This window comes from Corvus cornix, chromosome 12, assembly GCF_000738735.6.
Source record: "Corvus cornix cornix isolate S_Up_H32 chromosome 12, ASM73873v5, whole genome shotgun sequence".
In the NCBI taxonomy this organism is placed as follows: domain Eukaryota; kingdom Metazoa; phylum Chordata; class Aves; order Passeriformes; family Corvidae; genus Corvus; species Corvus cornix.
Genome location: NC_046342.1, coordinates 14,335,915 through 14,354,495, shown reverse-complemented (window position 1 = coordinate 14,354,495; position 18,581 = coordinate 14,335,915). Strand labels below are relative to the sequence as shown.

General features: G+C 41.7%; 1 long non-coding RNA gene across 10 annotated transcripts in view; it reads left to right on the top strand.

Moving 5' to 3' along the window:
• Positions 1 to 17,738, top strand: part of LOC104683350 — a 93,639-nt gene extending 75,901 nt beyond the window's left edge. For 3 of the 10 annotated variants that reach the window (XR_005602994.1, XR_002043414.3, XR_005602993.1), the window contains exons 3-11: positions 1,409 to 1,486; positions 4,396 to 4,501; positions 4,629 to 4,724; positions 7,595 to 9,285; positions 10,003 to 10,078; positions 13,571 to 13,713; positions 14,706 to 14,915; positions 16,233 to 16,346; positions 17,610 to 17,738. This is a non-coding gene — a long non-coding RNA (uncharacterized LOC104683350). The other 7 variants (XR_005602997.1, XR_005602996.1, XR_002043413.3 and 4 more) reach the window with 7 other exon arrangements.
• The last annotated feature ends 843 nt before the right edge of the window (positions 17,739 to 18,581 follow it).

Below are 18,581 nucleotides of genomic sequence, written 5' to 3'. Positions count from 1 at the left end.
AATGTCTCCTCATAAATCCTGGATTCGATAGCACCAGCATGACCCATCACTTCGTTACACCAGAGCTGTGCAGTGCACTGAGGAGGAGTTTATCTGGAAAGAATGGATCTGGTCCAGGAACAAATAAAGGAGTGAGGAATCTGATTATTTCTGGGCCAATTCTATATGAGTTACAGCTTCTCAATTTTCCTGATGTCAGCTAGTTTTACTTGTTTAGTTTTCCTTCCCCACACAGGAGGTGAAATATATAGCTAGCACAGACATCTTGATGAGCTGCTGTTTTCAGGAAAGCCAACTTTAAATTCGGATCAGGTTAGGATGGAATGTACCATATTCAGTGTCATTTGAGCATTGGCTGTTCCAGTGCATGCCTGGCATGTTCCAAAATCGGGGATCACCTCACTATCAGGATCAGGAGTGTGGTGGTTCCTCAGACACCCCGTCTGCCTTATCCAGTGCTGTCTGGGAGGAGCAACCTAATTTCCTCATCTTTGTGCAAATGAGGAATCCTTGTACAGAGACAATTTCTTGATGACTAGATACAGTGGACACAGTATAGCATCTTTCACTGTAAGCATGAAGGGATTAAAGGAAAATGATATGTCAGGCTCTAGGCTGCTCTGCACTGCTTCAGACATGAGTGGTAGGGGGAAAGAACTATTTCTTCTGATTTATTCAGTATTTCAAATGTTTCTTTATGATTACTTCCTAGTGATTTCAGAGATAGCTGTTCTGTCTTGGGTTTGCACTAGCTTGTTTAGTCTGATGCTATATATCATTTGTTTATTTCTTCCAAGGCACTACTTTTTCCATGTATTTACTTAATTGTTTATATTTGCTTAATGCACATCTTTCAGCAAGACATTCAGACTTCCTTCAATGATTGCTGGAATTTCTTATGTGTTCCAAAGCATAAAAACTACAGCTGTGTGTTGAGCCTCCTCTTGCAAAATTCTTCTGTGATTCTCCTGTGCAAGTTTTGCAGAGTTGATGGGCTTAGCAGACGTAACTCTTGCAGGTGCTCACTGAGGTTTTAAAGTATTTAATTGTTCTTGATTGTATAGTGTAGCTCTCCAAATACAGGACTGAGGTATTTACTGATCCCTTTTTTCTATTCTGCACATTTGAGTTATCAAATCCAGGTAGGCTGGCACTTGCACAGAGGAATTGTGAACTATGGTGGTTTTCAGCAGAAAAGGAGACGTTGCTAAGGGGAACTTGTGGCTGTATGTCCTTAACTGCAGCACAGTGACAGTACTTCAGTTACTGCTTTTGGCACCTCTTTTTAGCTATGCCTGCTCTGAAGTTTAGAGTAAGCAAAAAATTCTTACTCCACAGAAACACTTTTACCCTTTTGTAAAATTTTTGTTTACTTATCAAATTTTCATGTGAATGTTTTTACACTCAGGTTTTCTTTTGATTGGGAAATATTTCTGCAAGGCCTTATGGAAAAGTCAGCTGGGTGTTTTGACCTGCTCCCTCCCAGGTGAGCGCCTGCCTATTCCCAGTGTTCCCGCACCTTTTGGGTGCACATGTTCCTGTGCTGCATGCTCAGAACTGGTGAAAAGCTAACTTGCTTGCTTATTTAATTTAGTTTCAAATTCTTACCATACTGGGGAATTCATTCTTTTCTAGGAGCTAAAGACCAACACAGAATTCTTCCTGGTATGGGTTAACACCAGTAACCAAGTAGCAGGTGGCATCTTCAGAAATTAAAACAAATGTCTCTTATTCCAGAGAATTGATTGAAAACAAATATAGGGCTACATGTTCTGGGGGCTGACTAAAGTATGAAGGACTTAATGTAAGCACCACATATTTTTGGTCCACAGAACACAATTTCCTAGTGCCAAATAGTGAGAATAGTCTGGGGAAAAATTATGACCCAGCTCCAAAGCACATTGTGAGTGCTATGGTGCTGCTGCCCAGAAGCAGAAGTGTGTACACCCCAGTCCTGCCCTCCTGCCAGCCAGCCTGAGCAGTCAGTGTTGCTGCCCTGCCCTGCTGCTGCCAATGGGGATGGGATTCATAGAATGATTAAGGTTGGAAAAGACTTTCAAGAAAAAAAAAGTATCCAACCTTTAGATTGAGTCCACTGAAACAAGTCATTGCCCTAAGAAACTGTGCTGTAAACTTGCATCAAGTATTTGAGTGGGACAGCTGTCTTACCCAGCAGCCATATGAACTTAGTTAACTAATTTCTAATCAGGTAGAGGTTTAGATAGAATTGAGAATAAGTATTTGGATTAAGAAACAACTCTTTGATTTTAGGACTGTGCCTTTTCTGTCATGTTGTGTGAGAATTATAGTGTAGGGAGAGGAGAGCTCATTGCCCAGAGTTTTCCTTGTGGGGAAGAACCTCTATCCAGGTGCAAATGGTAAAAATCATACTTTGTCAGTTGAGGGCAGGAGAAAAATCCTCTAAAAAAAAATCTACAGTGTTTTTGTCATGTTTCCTTTTAAAATAGATGGCAATTAGTCCATTCACATTCTTGTCATTTTGTCTGTGGTTCCTTAGTGCCAAGAAATCCGTGTGTGTTTTTACAACACACATTCATTCATCTTTGAATTTTTAAATTAATATTTTTGTCTTCTGAAAATTAAACTTGAAGTCATGCATTCTGGAATGATGACAGCCTAAATTTGTTATGAATGCCTAAAATAAAATTTTATTTTCTTATTAATAACCTCTTTCATAAAAATAACAGCTGAGTATATATTCATTGCCAAAATTCTGAAGAATGTCAAATCACTAAAGGAAATAAATTACTAACTAGACACCTGGAATTGGAGTTTCTTGAGTAATAAACTAGCTTTTGACAGCTGCAGCCTTTTTTTGCAGGTGCAAAAACATTTTCTTCTTTTTATTTTATCTGCTTTACATCACATAATGACTAGAGTATTCCAAGTTGGTAAAACAACTGGTAGTTGAAAGAACAGGAAAATTTGCTTATCCTTTCCCATTTTATGAGTAAAAAGTGGGGGGGGTAGGGGGGGAAGATAAGATCAGAGATCAACCAGTTCTGATCTTGAAGAATAAGGAATCAAGGAAAAAATAGTTCAGCTGATCTATTGTTGTTGATATTTGCACTGTTCAGTACATCAGCTGCCTTGAAATGCAAGGAATATTTTGATAATATTTCCTAAAATATGCAGGACACAATGTAGTTCCACTTAAACAATTATGTTCTTCTGGATATTTTTGTTCAGAAGCAGCGTAACACAAAGCACATATTATAAAGTGAATCAGGTGACTAAAAACTAACTCCATGTCCTGTCTTCTCATAAATCAAACGTAAAAATCAAACCCCAAAATAAATGCTTCAGTATATAGTGACATGTGATAATAGTGTATTCTCTTAGTTAACAAAGCCAAATATTAAATATCAGCTCAGAGCTACCTTTCTTTGCAATCAAACATTTTTATTAGTTGTCAGTCTCTGAGAATAACCCTTTGTCATGAATATCTGCTAGAAAGCACAATTCCAATGCAAATTAAATACTTAAATTGTGATTTAAATCACAATTAACAAAACTGATTTAAATCAAAGTGATATAAATTGGTTCATCCTGCTTTAAAATTAATTAAAGATGTGCTTTGAAAGCATATTCCTATCAGTGCTCTGACTCAGTGGGTTCTCCATATCACTCAAGTTTTAATAAATCAGAGCAAGGGATGGAATTTGTATTTAGTTCAACGATCTCAATCTCTGAATTTAAGGCCACTGAAGAATAGATTAACATTTATAATTGCTAGGTTGATCAATAATGCAAATTAAAAATGGGGATTTCAAAACAAATTAGCCTTTGCAGTACATCAAGTGGAGACAGACAGTGGTATTGTTGAAAAGCTTCCCCTCATCCTTGAAGTCACAAATCTCTGTATTGTCCATGGTGCCTTGCTGCTCTGCAGCCTCTGGAGTCTCAATGTCCAAAAAATAAACTGTGATAACTGAAAGAACAACATGGATTCTTTGAGCTGGCAAATCCCTGCATGGGCTATTGCTGCTTTGTGTCACTCCAGGCAGATTTGTATGGTTTGGGACTAAGATTAGGATGTTTAGACTAGGGCCAAATGGGTTTATAATTAGATATGTACCAGCCCCTGACCTCTTAATTGAGACTTATACCTCCCTCCATCTCCCCTCCACCTGTAATGAGACTGTGTTTTAAAGCAGTCAAGGGAAAATGGGCCTTGTGTACCCACGCATTTTCTGCTTCAGTGTGTCTGTCGTGTGCTCTGCTGAGAGCCTTTCTGTCCCTCTTTGAGATATCTCATGAATAGAACAGGACACTGTGTCACTATGATCTGTGCTGTATTTATTTATAAAATTAAGAGCTTAGGTCCCATCTGGATGTGGTCAGCACCTCTGCATTTGCCATGTTTCTCCTCAGGCAGAAAAGCAGTCATAACTGGAGAAGATGGAGTGGATTTTGATGGCACCATATGGAATCTGAGGAGGTCCAAGACTGTTCCATCCATTCTAAGACATCTGCAGAGGTGGGAGATGCAGACCCCTGTGGAGTGTTGTGTGGGGAAAGAGTGGGGCAATCTAAGGACAACCATGGATGGAATGGAAAGAGTGATCACCTATGAGAGCAAACAGCTTTGGTCTCTCCTCCTGCAGGTACATCAGCTCCTGGGAAGTTCTTGCCAATCAATGCAGCTGATGCAGGAACTCCAAGCTTTCTGTGTGGTGGTGTCCCAAGGAGCAGAAGACAAAGTAACCACACTTTGGGTGTAGGCATGTATGATGTGTTTCTGACATGGCTCATAGGCTCCCAGAAAATTGCTGTTTTCACATCTGCAGTGCTTTGCCCAAAATTTAGGTTTCCATGGGCAACCTTTCATACTTTCAATGCACATCACAGAATATGCTGATTTGGAAGGAATACACAAGGATGATTGAGTCCAACTCTTAGCCCTGCACAGGACACCTCAAGAGACACACCAGAGTGCTCTCAGAGTGCCTGAGAGAATTGTTCAAACGCTTCTTGAACTCTGCCAGACTTGGGGCTATGATCGCTTCCCTGAGGAGCTACCACTGAAGTGAATGCAGAAGAAATATTCCCTTTTTCTCATTATCTGTGTGCTTCCACAGTCCTTACCAAAACTGAGCCATTAGAAACTAATGCAGAGCACATGACCCATTAGTCTGACCCTGTGGAAAATATTAGATTATGCAGATGTTTATGCACATCCTTTGTGTAATGGTAGACCTATTGTGTAACTTGCCTTTTTTTTCTATGAGCAAACTTACACCAGGGGAAGCTGGTAGTACTATCTTCTGATCACAGAGTTCCAGAAGGATATAAATAGGGAATGAAGAATGAACAGTGGTATTAAAAGCTTCCTCTGAACGGACTTTTTTTTTTTTTGCTAAGCATATAAATAGAAATGAAACCTAAACAACCTAAACTAAACAGACCAGAATAAACACAGAACTGTGGCAGGTATTGTCATCACTGCTCACATGAGAGAATGGTTTTTTGGTTAATGAGAAAGCAAAGCCAGGAAGGAACCTTAAAGATGTCCAAGTCCGAGCAGTGGAAATGCAGACTGTTTTTCTAGGAGGTAGAGCACAGATGAGCAGCCTAAGCTCTGATCTGGTGGCACAGGGTGCCAATGCCTCTAGGTAGGGCTTTGTGGTGCACACACGTGCACAGCATCAGGCATGGGAGGTGGGGACAGATCTCTCCTTCCTGCCAGGGCCACACCAGCCTCTTCCAGCTGAGATGCTCCTGGCTTCTGTCATCAAGAGGGTGGCAAAATGTGGGTGGTAGGTGAAGAAATGCTGATGAGGGGAATATTGATGAGGCTACTGAATAGTCAGCCAAATACCTGGAATATTTTTCAAAACTTTTGGCAGACAGACAGGATTGCAGTCTGGAAGAAAAAGACCTATGTGTCTTGTTCAGTAGATGTTTCCAGCTGCTGGTAATGGTACTGGCAATAGGAGTTAATAACTGGAAAGTTACTGCTTTTTAATGCATGTGCGACTGCCATAGACGTTCAGTTAAACATGCCCTGCTTTGCATGTCTCATTTTTTGTCATCTAAATAAATTGCATGTTGTTGAACAATGTCTCCCTTTCCCAACACTATATTATTTGCTAAACAATTGGCTCCTTTTTTTGTTGGTTTTTTTTTTCTTCTAAGAAGAATGAAGTATTGCACATGGCCTTTTTCCAGAATCAAAGTTCTTTAGTATGGTTAGCCTTTCTTGTCTATCTTATTATGGACATTTATACAGATGTACTGGCAAGACCAAATTTACTGCAATATTTATTGGGCTGAATTTGAGGTTATTTATAATGTGGTTAGATGGCTATTTATTAGACATGTCACAGTAGCTATTTAACACTTCTATAGCTGTCTAGCTGGAATTAGGACATAAACCAGAATTTATTGTATATTATCCAGAAAATGTTACAGGAAGAATAAATTCTAAGAAAGATCCAACTGTCAGAGTAATGAAGGGACCAGAAAGAAGAAAGTAGTTTTAAACAGCAATTCTCAGCCAAACTGAAGGAGGGAAATATTTAGGATATGAGGAAGTCCAGGTGCAGATTTTAGGTTCTCTAAAGTGCACCAGCACTCTGCCTAACAGCTGACCTTTCCCTCATGAAATGGACATTTTTCATTTAGAAAAGGAAATGAGAGTCATCTTCTTTGATTTGTTTTTTGCTGATTAAGTAGAGTTAAAAAGTTCTATGGGACCATTTTCTCAAGGAAACTCCATAAAAATCAAGCATTTCACAGGCAGGTGTTACTTTGATGTTTTTAACGTGTTGTGTTAAGGTGGTATTGACTAGTGTATTTTACTGTGATCGATTAAAATTATTTTTTTTCCATATTAGTGTTTTTTAACTCTGCATTTCACTGTTGTGAAAGCTTTTTGCAGCATCAGGACAAAAAGCTTTATTTTCTATTAACATCTATTGGGTTTGGATCTCTTTGTTATTTAAAACAGAAAATGAATACATGTATTGGATGTTTCATGAAAAAATGTGGATGAGAATTCCCTCCAAGGAAGAGACTTTAAGTGCAAAAAAAATTCAAAAGTAGTTATGAATTTCCTTTAAAAACAGTTTCTTGTAGCCTTTAGAAAATGCAGATTCTTTAGGAAAATAAGTCCCCTGTTTTCATATACATAAACAGACCCTCTTAAAATACTTCAGCAAAAGAAGTCAGTCTTTCTGTTTAACAAATAAACCCATTTCTGTGGGAGGATGTGGAGGAGAGAGGAAATGAGGCCATGGAAGGGTTTGCAGGTGTGAGGGTGAAGCTGGGCAGCCATTGCTTCCCACTGCTTGTGAAGGTGCAGTGGAGGCAGGATGGGGTGAAGGGAGCTGTCCTCCTTTTCCTCACACCTCCTTTTGGCACTTTCTTGGGGCAAAAGAGTGTTTGTGGACAGTGCCACTGTAGTGCAGAAGCAGCAGATCCCATCCCAGCCTTTGCCTTTCCAGCCTAATTCAAGTTGTCCACCCCAAGTCCCATGGGAATACCCTCCCTGCATATGCATAATTATCTCATCACAGGATGGCAGCTGTTGTAGAGCAATAAATACATATTTATCCCTTGATTTTTGTAGGTGAAGGAACTCAAATACTCCAGCCTTCAGATACTACAGCCTTGAATGGCACAGGATGAGATGTTGAGCAACACAGAGGCAGGAGATCATGGGGGGAAACTCTTCATCCAGATTGCACCTGCATTGAGATAAGTTTTAATGATGATTTTTAGAGTGTTGCTGCCAGCTAAGCTCAAGCTAATGCTAGTGAGAAACTACAGTAGGTAATTCAAGGAGATGACATTTTCTTAAATTCATTAGCTGCCCATTGAGGGTTGAAGAGAACATAACTAAAAATAATTATTTATGAATTATGAAGTTCAAATAGAATGTGTTACTTTGCTCACACAAAACTTTAAGGGAGACAAATCAGAGGAGTTTATTAGCCTATTCTACTTTTTCAACAAACCTTACAAGGAAGGGAAAACATAAAAATATAAAGGAGTTGAAGATTCATGTTTCTATAATAGCTGTATCTGCACTATCCTACCTGTGGAATTTATTCTCTCTGGGTGGTGATGCTGTTGAATAATTTTTATTTCTCAGCCATCTTTGTTTTTTTCGCCTGTAAGCAGCTCTTTTGTGTATGTCTATTAACATGCAATCTCTCCTAGCTAGAACTTTCTTCAGCTGCCTTACACCTGAGCTAGGGGTATTGCAGGGAGCAAAGGGCAGCATGCAAAACTGATCATAAATACACTCACAACAATTCATTTTTATTTGAGCTCATTCATGCTAATTGTTCTCTTGAGGCTTGAACTGGAGCACAGAGAAATCCAAAGGGGACTCACTGGGCTGTGGGTCAGGTTTTCAGGTCACCAGTACATGGCAAGTGGTGAATAATGAGCACTGCACAGTGCCAGCTCCTTAGGCCCGACCCTGAGGATGGAGGTAAGAATTCAGCCACTGATCTCATCAAGTGCAGTCTCAGGGCTGGAGGAGAGCACAGCCACACACTCCTGCAGCAAAAGGTAGTCACAGACCTTAATGATCAGCAGGCTGGTGTGTGCAAGTAATGTAGTTGACCATGCCCTGATTAACTAGTGCAAACTGTGCCCCTGAACGTTTTCTCTATGGAATTAGTTCTTTTGTTGATGGCAATGCTCCAAGAAGTTGTTAGAGTCGCTGCTGGGACTTGATATGATTACAGATATATTTCCATGTTCAATTATGAGTACCATGATGACTGATTTGTCCCTTCCGCTGGTATAAACAGGTTAGGATTAATACACGTAGTTTGCAAACCAAACTACATATATTAAAAACTGTTTAGGGTGGATTTTCTTTCTTCTCCTTTTTTTTTTTTGTTTTGGTTTGGTTTTTTGGTGTGTTTTTTCTTGTTGGTTGGTTGGTTGGTTTTGGGATTTTTTGGGGGTTTTTTGGTTTTGTTGTTGTTGTGGTCTTTTCCTAAACAGAATCCTTTAAGCCAGTTTTAAAAGTTTGTTCTTGCAGACAGAAATGTTCTTTCCTTTAGTCTAGATTAGGCATTTGGATGGGAAATGGAATGTGGAGGTCCTCGGCCAACTTTCTGTGCAACCACATGTGAACCACTTCATGCTGTGGCTCCTTGTTTTCCTATCAAACTTTACCCTACTTTGCTTAATTTAAAGCCTGTGGGAGGTGGTTGTTGTCTTTTTGTCTTTTTTAGGGACACCAGCATGTATGATCCAAGACTAAGGATTCTGGACATCACCACAGTAATCATGATAAAGGTCTGAGAGCCTCTTGGTCAATTCCAGAACTCCCACCTCTTTACACAGTGTTAGAAACAGGTCGTTGGTGAACTGCCAGCTTTTTAGCATTTGTCTCCATGGGTGCCCCTTCCTGGTGTCCTATCGCTATCTCGAGCTCTGCAGCTTCTGGTCCGGAGCGCAAGGTGTTGCAATCTCTGAAAAGTATCTCCAAAGCGAAGCTGCTCAGCAGGACCAGCCACAAACTCACACACGTGTGCACACACACACACACGGATAGCTTCAGTAATATGGGTCCACGGCAAAGAGGCAGGAAGGGTCTTTGCATAGATTTCCACAAGAGCAGTTCATTGCTCCCACACTGTGAAGGGCTCTGGAAGCAAAGACAGAAAACAATGCAGGGTCTAGGTTTAAGTATGGGGGTGGGGCTGAGGGCATGAGGGCGGTGCAAAGGCGGGAGGAGGGAATGGGGAACAATGGGGAAGCTCTCGGGGAGTGGTGAGGGGCAAAGGCCAATGGGGAGAACAGGGAGGGGAAAACCTGCTAAAGTCTGAACCATATAAGGTAGCAAGGGGGTGGGGCAGCCACGAGCCAACCAAGGGAGCAGAACTGGGGTATATTAACATAGCAGGGCAAAGTATTCTGGGGGAAGCCTTTCTGGTCACCCTAGCCTAGGGAGGATTCTCTGGTACCAGGGACTGTGTCACCAGCAGACTTCCTATGTGTTTTGTACTGTAGGCACATCAGTCTCCAGGATGTCCTGTTGCTTTCTATACATTGAGTTCTACTGTTGTCACAAAGCATTTGGAAACAGGTGTGTAATTATTAAGTGTAAGGCAGATAACTGCATGGCAGAATAAAGGAGTGTTCAAACCTGGAAACAAAAGTGTTAAAATAAAATTAATTTCTCTTTCTCACTTTCCAAAGATGCCAGCCTTTCTATACAAACTCCTCTGTCATTAATCTAATAAAGCTCTACTTTTTTCATAATTTGCTACTCTCTTCAATAAGCCATTCTGATATTTGTGCAGGGCAGGTATATAAATCATTGTTGCCCTTCTCTGCTTTTTTTACTTATCTGGTTCTTTTAAGGTCACTAACCTACCTTACAACTTTCATCTGGTTTAAATATTCAGCTATTGCCTTTTACACCTCTCTTCCTTGTTCATGTCTACTTGGATATCTGCAGCTGTATCTTTTCAAGTAGCTATTGATCCATGTCTCCTTGCTAAAGGTTGCTAACTTCATCAGCAGTAATGATACAAATTACATCTGTTAGGGTTCACTCACACTTCTCTTTTAGAAGGAGAGACTTCTCCCTTTGTTGTTATTGGCCATATTTTCTGTCTAGGATATCTAAAACTCAGTGAGAAAAATTATATGCAAAAACATCCTTATATCCTGTAAAACATCCTTATTCTGACACATGTAGGCTTTCACTGCCCAGGTCAGGCAGAGAAACTAATCAATCCCTACTGACCTCCAAAAGCCTGAAATATAGCTGAGTAAGGCCCCAGTCCAGCAATGCACTTAAGGATATGCTTGTGTAAACATAGGATCAGTCCCATTTTCAGTGCAATTTGCTGAGAAGTGCATTTCAGAGCAGAGCATCTCCAGGGGTGCTCCTTCTTGCAAGGGCTGTGCATGATGAGGCTGTACCAGTTGCAAACACAAGCACACTCCAAGGTATCTGGTAATCTTGCACAGGGCAAAGTAACTCTCTTTGTCTTGTTGTGGGGAGGCTGCTGAGGTGCCACTGCTTTGGAATCATAGTGTGCATTTGTGAGTGTGAACCTTTGTCCTCTGCAGAGTTGATGAGCTCTTAGGAGCTTGAGTTTCTTTTGCTGACTCTTTAAGAGAAAATTAAATTATTTAGGATTGGGCAGAATAACTGGGTGCTGCAGGACCTGACAGCTATGCCTGCTGTGTACTGAGAGACCATCCTGTCTTCTGGCTTCATCAGTTCCTTGACCCAATTGTGTTGCTGCCATGAGATTGCCAACTTGTACCCAAAAAACACAGGAGGAATGGAGTTTTATCATTGTCATCTGCCAAGGATTGAGTCTGGAATAGTTACCACCATGGTATCGAAGAAAACAGGGCTAGAAGGGACCTGAGGAGTTGACCTCATCCATCCCCACACAAACCACTCCTGATCCATTTGTCTGAAGTATTTTTTTAACCCTGTCAGCTGTGAAGATCCCCCAGGCAATCCCCTCCAGTGCCCAATGACCCTTGCAGCAGGGAAGTTATTCTAGTGCTGAACTCAGGTCTCCCTTGCTGAATTTAAACCCATTACTGTTTTTGTGCTTTCCCTGTAGATGTGGATAACAATCTATTGCCTTCATCTTTGCATAAGCCATTTATATAATTGAAGACTGTTTTCCTGTCTCCTCTCTCCTCTCTGTCTTCCCTGCTCTAGACTAAATAGCCCAAATAGGATGAAAGCTGGAATGGGGTGTCAAGGAGAAGGAGTTAGAGGAGGAGATCAGAGAGGGATTAATCCTGCTTTAAGTCCCTGCAGAAATGGACTTTTCCTTCTGAAGGATGGGGATGTGGAAGGGGGAAACAGGATTCTCAGTGCTGCTGATTCACTAACACAGATCTGTGAAATGTGTATCTGCCACTGCCTCACAGACTAAGGAAGAGGGGCTTGGACTGACCATCTGCTGAGCTGTGACCTAGATATCCATCATCTGTGCTTGGGAAATGAAAGCTTTAATTTCTTACATTGGTGAAGAGCGTATCCAGCTCACATCAGATCCTGTGAGATGTATCTGGTTGAGCTTCTGTGCATCACAATAGCTGTTTCCAGGTGCTGTGTGTCTTACACAATCAGATAACATGATGTAGCATCACCACCATCCAGACTGCCCACCATGAGCCCTGCCAGGGAGCAGGATTCTTCTCCTCTCATGGTAAAATGTTGTTTCTGCTGCCCTCACCTCTGCTCAGTTCTTCCCACCTATGCACAGCATGGGAAGCCACTCACCACACACGCTGCCTACATGTGTTTCAACTGCCTACATGTTTACAACTTGATTGCTGTTCATAAAACCAACACATGGAACAGGCAAACATGGTCTGATCCAGAATGCCCTGGGGCGTGTTATGTCAATGTCACATACATTAAGAAAGTACAGTGAGCGCTCAGAGTGACTTCTCGTATTCAGAACCCTTTTCCATTATTCACATCTGCTGTCAGAGCTGCAGCCCATATGCAGCCATTGCTGTCACAACCTGGAGGAAACAAAAATACTTCCCAGCCTGGAGACTTCCAAAAGTGCAAGGTAGGGGAAAAAAATGTTTCCTTACTACTTAATGCTCCCAAACAGCTTTCGGTGGCAGTTTTGCCTTCTCCAAGCACTCCAAGAACAGCACGTAAGGTGGAGCTGTTTTCCCTAGACTCCTGGTGATATGGGATCACAGGATTATTTATATCAGAAAAGGGCTGGCCTTGAAGAAAGCAAAATATTAGATGCTGTTTGTGACAGCAAGAAAGTTCATTGCATTTCAAGAGCACTGCAGGCTAGCTCCAGCACTCCCAGTCTCTCTTCCTCCCCCACTGGCTCATCAGCCGGCTGTTAAGATTTTCCAGTTCAGAGTCAAAAAAATCTTGACAAATTGCAATCCAGTTGTTTGGTTGGGGTTTTTTGGGAGGTTTTTTTGCTCTCTCCCCCTCCCTTCCTTCTCAGAGTGACTTTGAAGATTACATTTGTATTTCTGAATTAAAACCACATTTGCCCAATACTGCAGAGGGGGGAAGGCAGGGGCAGAAGAGAGAAGAAAACCTTTTGTTCTCCTCCTCACAGTGACCCCTCACCTGCCAGGGCCAAGCTCCAAAATAATTTCTAACAGCTGAGGTTAGTCAGGGACACCTAATCCCGGAAAGCTGGCTCTGAATTCCAGCACCAGCACACAGTGCTTGAGTTTCATCAACAGCCATTTACATCTAATTCTCCCAAACCTCTGAAGTGTGAGTATATGTACAGGTGTGTGCCTATTTAATCAAAAATACTTTTTTTTTTTTTCATAAATCTGAGCCCAAATGGCATCAACAGCGGTGACAACACTCATGTTTTTTAAAGCTAAACAAGCTCAGAAACTGTTTTGAGAATGCACTGGGGTCTTCTGAGTGTACCCTAAACAGCTGTGTCTACAGGATGCCCAAGAATTGTGATTCTCGGCCAAAGGGCAGGCTGAGTCCTCTTTCCCTGATTTCCTGTAATGGAAAAGGAGTGCTCTGTGCAAACAGAACTGAAAGTATCTTGCTGAGTGTGCTGAGACCTGTCCTGTGTGTTTACAGAAGGGGCATAAGGAGCATCCTGGCAGCACAGAGAGAACAGAGAGACACTTCCCAGGATTCAGCTGATGAGAGGATGTGACAGCAACAAGCTCACTCTGAAAGAAATGCGCCTTCCCAGGCATGAACCAGATGGATTGTGTTGGGTAAAATTGCAATTTTTTCTTCTTTGGAGTCAGTCAGAAGGAGTAGTGTGCTATTTTTCTCATGAGAGTTTTAATTTTTTCAAAGATAATCCCCTGGTTTACCCTAAGTGTTGGTGACCCAAGAATAAAACTCCAGTTCTGTTGCATCCCTTCCCAGAAAGGAAATTTCCAGCAACTTTACTCTTTGTGGTGTTTGCTTTAAGACCATTCACTTTTTATTAAGAAAAAAACTTTGGTTTTGTTGTTTAGCCAGTTGAAATGAGTAATGCAAATGTTATTTGCATGGGACAAAGGAAGTGTTTTCTTTGAAATTATCTCATCTTAATACTTGATGACAATGGGACTGCTTGAATGTGTGCAGCGTACAGCATCCATTCCCTCTGTTAGAGCAGATCTTCAGCCAACCTGATATAAACCATCCTATAGGAGAAAACAAGAGTAAGAGGTGTCAAATATTTAAGGCTGACCATCCCATGGATCCAGTTCAGTCTCCACAAGGAAACAATTAGGGTGTCTGAAAAGATGTCCTAAAAATATTGGAAGTTTCTGTGGAAGATTAAACACTACAGAATATTGATAATTAAAAACATAGGCTAGAAATAAAAAAATATCTAGAGAAAACTCCTCCAAGGAATAGGTATTTTCTGTTGTTCAGTGCAGACACCACTGAGAGCCTGCTAGCATGGAAAGTACTTGCTATTGATGAAAAGTAATAATATAAATCCACAGTATGGCTGAATTTAAATCAGAAAGGGAAAAAATTAATATAAAAGATTTAAGTATTACAGCACAATTCCCTCAAGAAGCAAAGGAATCTCATATTTGGAAGTTATTTAAATGTAATAATCTTCAAATATTCATGTTTCTGAAAATGTTTCTTAAATGCTGTTTCCAAAATGTTGCGAGAAAACAATTGTGTCCTGAGTTGATTTCAAAACCATGGAAAATAATGTTGTTTCAAATAAACACAGAAGAAAATGTGTTATCAACAGAAATTAAGGGGGAAGAAATCGTCCAGGTCTGTGTGTCAAGGATGGTGAAAAAGAGAGAGAAAAGGCTTCAACGAGAAAGCTGGAAAAACCAGTGTGGAGAGGCAATGTCATTCCCAGCTGACCAACACATCCGTGCAGTTTGTGTGGTTATGATCTATTCCCCCTCAGCTCCAGCCGCCGCTCTCAATGCTGCCTGCTGCCAAGAAGTAGGTCAGAAACCTATTTTTGTCTCTATTCTTCTGTGGCCGTGTCTTGGTCCCTGCACCTGTGAGAAGAAGGGAAGGTGTGACTGGCAGCCATGGGCCTGTCCTATGCTGGGCTGAGGAGGGTGCCTGGGGCCCAGCTCCCTCTGTACCCCCTGAGAAGGGAGAATAATGATCCCTCCAACAGCAGGGATTGGCCCTGGGGGTGCCCACCTCTCTCTGCTTGCTGGAGAAGGATTTTAAGGGAATTAGAGACAGTCTGTGGTTAAATGCCTAAACTAAACAGGATGAATCTGAGCTAAAGCACATGTAAAGTGCCAGCCCCATCCAGTGACGCTGCACCCAAGCAGTGCAGGAGGTTTTTGTGTTAACTCAGATCTTAGTGGTCTGGGTTAGAGGGGCCTTGCAAACCCTTGTGCTGATGTGGCTGAGGTGGAGATGGAGGGGACTCAGGCAGAAGCAGCAAGCTGGGGATGAAGCAGAAGGAATTGTGTTGTGACAGAACATTTGGTGCTCTGGGGTTAAAAGCTGCCTGCTTCTCCTGCTGTCCCCCAGGGCTAGTGATTTTATCACTTCTGCTCCTAACATCCTTCTTTACTTTCCATATATCAGCTGCCCTTTGCCCCGCTCTCCCCCCCTCTAAATTTGTCCAGTTGATTAACATAATTCAGTTAAATTTAGTAATCGTTTTCAACTTTTACTTCCCTTTGAAGTTAGCTAAAAGACGTGTCAGGAAGCTGCTCTGATTTTCCCACAATATCATCTAGAAATTATAAAAACTACAATAAATTAACCTGAAGATACTATCTCTCCTTATGGAATTGCCTTATTTGTGTCTCTGTGTCGTAAGTACCAAAATCCTCCTCTTGTTCCTCACTCCTCTCTTGTCAATGCCAGGCAAAGGCTGGAGAGAGTGGTTTTGCCACCCTGCAGTCCAGTGACCTTTGGAGGACAAGTGGTCCATCTCCCTGTGGGAGATTGGGTGTTTTGCCACTGGTCAACAAAATACTGTCCTCAAGTGAATAGTTTTACAAGTGGCAAACACAGTCAAGGCTGCTCAGGGCCTGGCACAACCCCAAAACTCAAGGGTTTGTCACCACTGAGGTGGTTGCAGGAGATGCCAAGCAGGAGCGTTAATTCTAATGTGTCCCTCTCATTACATTTCCTTAAAATATCTGGAGTGTTAAGTCCAATGCTGCACTATTTTATCTGAGGCAATTGTGTTCCCTCTGACATGAAACAAATTGCAAAGCAGTTGCCTCATCATTCTGCCTCTAGCAGATCTTGAGTCCAGCTTTTAAAACCGATTCTTCCCTTTTCACAGTGCATCTGTCAAGATCCCGCTCTGGAACAGAAGATCAAACAGGGGCTGAGGAGAACAAAAGCTGACCCAAACCTTTGACCTAAATTTAACATAAAGCCAAATGAAACCTTAGAGGTTTGTAAATGTTCGTGAAACATTTCCACCTCCTGCTCCCCTCTCCTTTATCTTTGGTTTCTTTATACTTCTACACTTACTATTTCTAATTGAAAGTCTAATGTAAAGCTCCCCTAAATTAACGGAAAGGCTCTCACTGATTTTAGTGCCTTCTTATTCAACCTCCCAAAGAAAGGAAATAATTTCTTTAATGAAAGTGTCTTTAAACTTAAGAGACAATAAAATCTGAAAAGAGATAAGGAAAAGCAGAGATCAAATGCAATTTTCCAGCTAGCAGCACATGTCCTTGATCTGAACCACGCCCATAAAATTGCTATGGATATTGTTATTCCAGGAAAACATATCACTGTACAGAAACAGAGAACTGCTGAGACAATGGTGAATTGTTTTAATAAGCTTTAATGTCTCCTATTAAGGAATGGAAAAATTTCTAGTTTTTGCAATCAGGTTGAGCTTTAGAAGCTGACTGCTGGTAATCGGCTGGAATTTGTCACCTGAAATTTCCATTTGTACATGTGAGACTTTCCTTTGTACCAATATTGCAAAAATGAAACACATTAAAGCTTTATTGGGAAAATAACTCTGCTACTCATACAATTTGTAGCCTTCTAGGTGATTCTTTTCAGAAGGAGGTAGTGATTGTTTATGAGGCTTAGTTACACCTGAATTTCCCTAAATGATGCATTAGATGGTCAGAATAAGCATGTTCTTGTCAAAATTATATTCTGTATTAATGGACAAGGGTCTTGAGGAAGGCTGGCTAAACCAGCCCAAACAAAAATTAAGATGTGGCTCATGCTGTAAGGTTGTTACATTTTCTTTTGGCAGCGACAGGTCCTGATGGATTGGTGTTGCCAGTTCAGAGCTTGGTCTCTGTAGTACAGACCTGCCTTGAGCTCCTGTTTTGCTCATATAAATTGAGTGGTTTATGTGTGCAGACTAGTATAGCTGCATATTTTACTTGTGAATACATGCACAGCTTATCTAGGGAAATGTTCCCCAATATCTGTGTAAGACAGTTTTGGTGTTCACAGAAAAACATGTGCTCCAAAGGTTGCTACTTGGTATTAATGGAGAACACAGATGTGCAAAGTGGTCCTAGGAAGATGCTGTTAATAACAAGCACTGCTTGTTCATAATTTTCCTATAAACAAGCATTATTTTAATATTATTAATATGCAAATTTTACACAGCATAAGGCTTTTTCATTCTCTCATTTTCTTTTTATCTCCTATTTGTGTTTTTTCCCCTTACTCCTCCTAGATTTTCTGCTTCTGAATTCCTCCAAAGTTCTCCCCAGTGTTAAGGCTGGACTGTGTGGTGTGTGTAAATGTAGTTCCTCGGCAGATCCCAGCCATGCGGCTGGGAAAATAAACATCTCTCTGAAACATCTATCAAGAATCGGTCTATATATATATCTCTTTTCCACGGGCCTTGTTGTGTGATACGCGTGTTGCAGTTTCCCCACTGTAACAAATGGTGGGGAATGCGGGCAGAGCGATCCATGATCCCTAAGGACAGCGACTGATTTGTGAGTAAACTCTGGATTTCTCTTCTTGTTTTTGTTTTGCTGTTCCATCTCTAAACTATGGAGGAACCATGGAAAGACTCTTGGCTCTCAGAGCCACATACGGACATTTATCTTAAACTTGAAAAGATTCTTGACCAATGATGTCATAGGTTAGGCCAAACCACTACAAATGATTTGTAAATTTTAGCTTAATTCAAGCTGAAAAGGAACTGAAACACTTCCTGGCATGGTTGTTTAAGAACTTTTTCTATGTTTCTTGGGATCTGATTCTTACCAAAGACTTTTGGAAGACCATTTGGACACAGTTAATTTCTGAGTCAAAATATATGCCGATGGAAGAATATTTTCATGAATATTATTTAATTACTGAGACTGTTGAACAATGTCAGCTGTGTCCTTGTGAAGTTAAAACTGCTTCAGGGACCGTGCGACCCGGGCCACATGGACCGAGCGCTCTCCGAGCAGCAGCGAAGCAGTTCCCGCGCGCGGTTGGAGCGGCGCGAGCCGCAGGGTCGGTGGTGGAGCGAGGCGCGGCGGGAGAGGCGCAACCCAGCGGTGCCCGCCCGGCCCCGCGCAGCGCGTGGTGGAGCGAGCCCCGTGAACGCCCGACTGAGAGGGGCGGCGTGCAGGCAGTGGCAGTGGAGCGGAGCCGCGCCCAGCTGAAACGCGCGCTAGAGCAGGGCGCAGGGGGGCCGCCGCTCGGG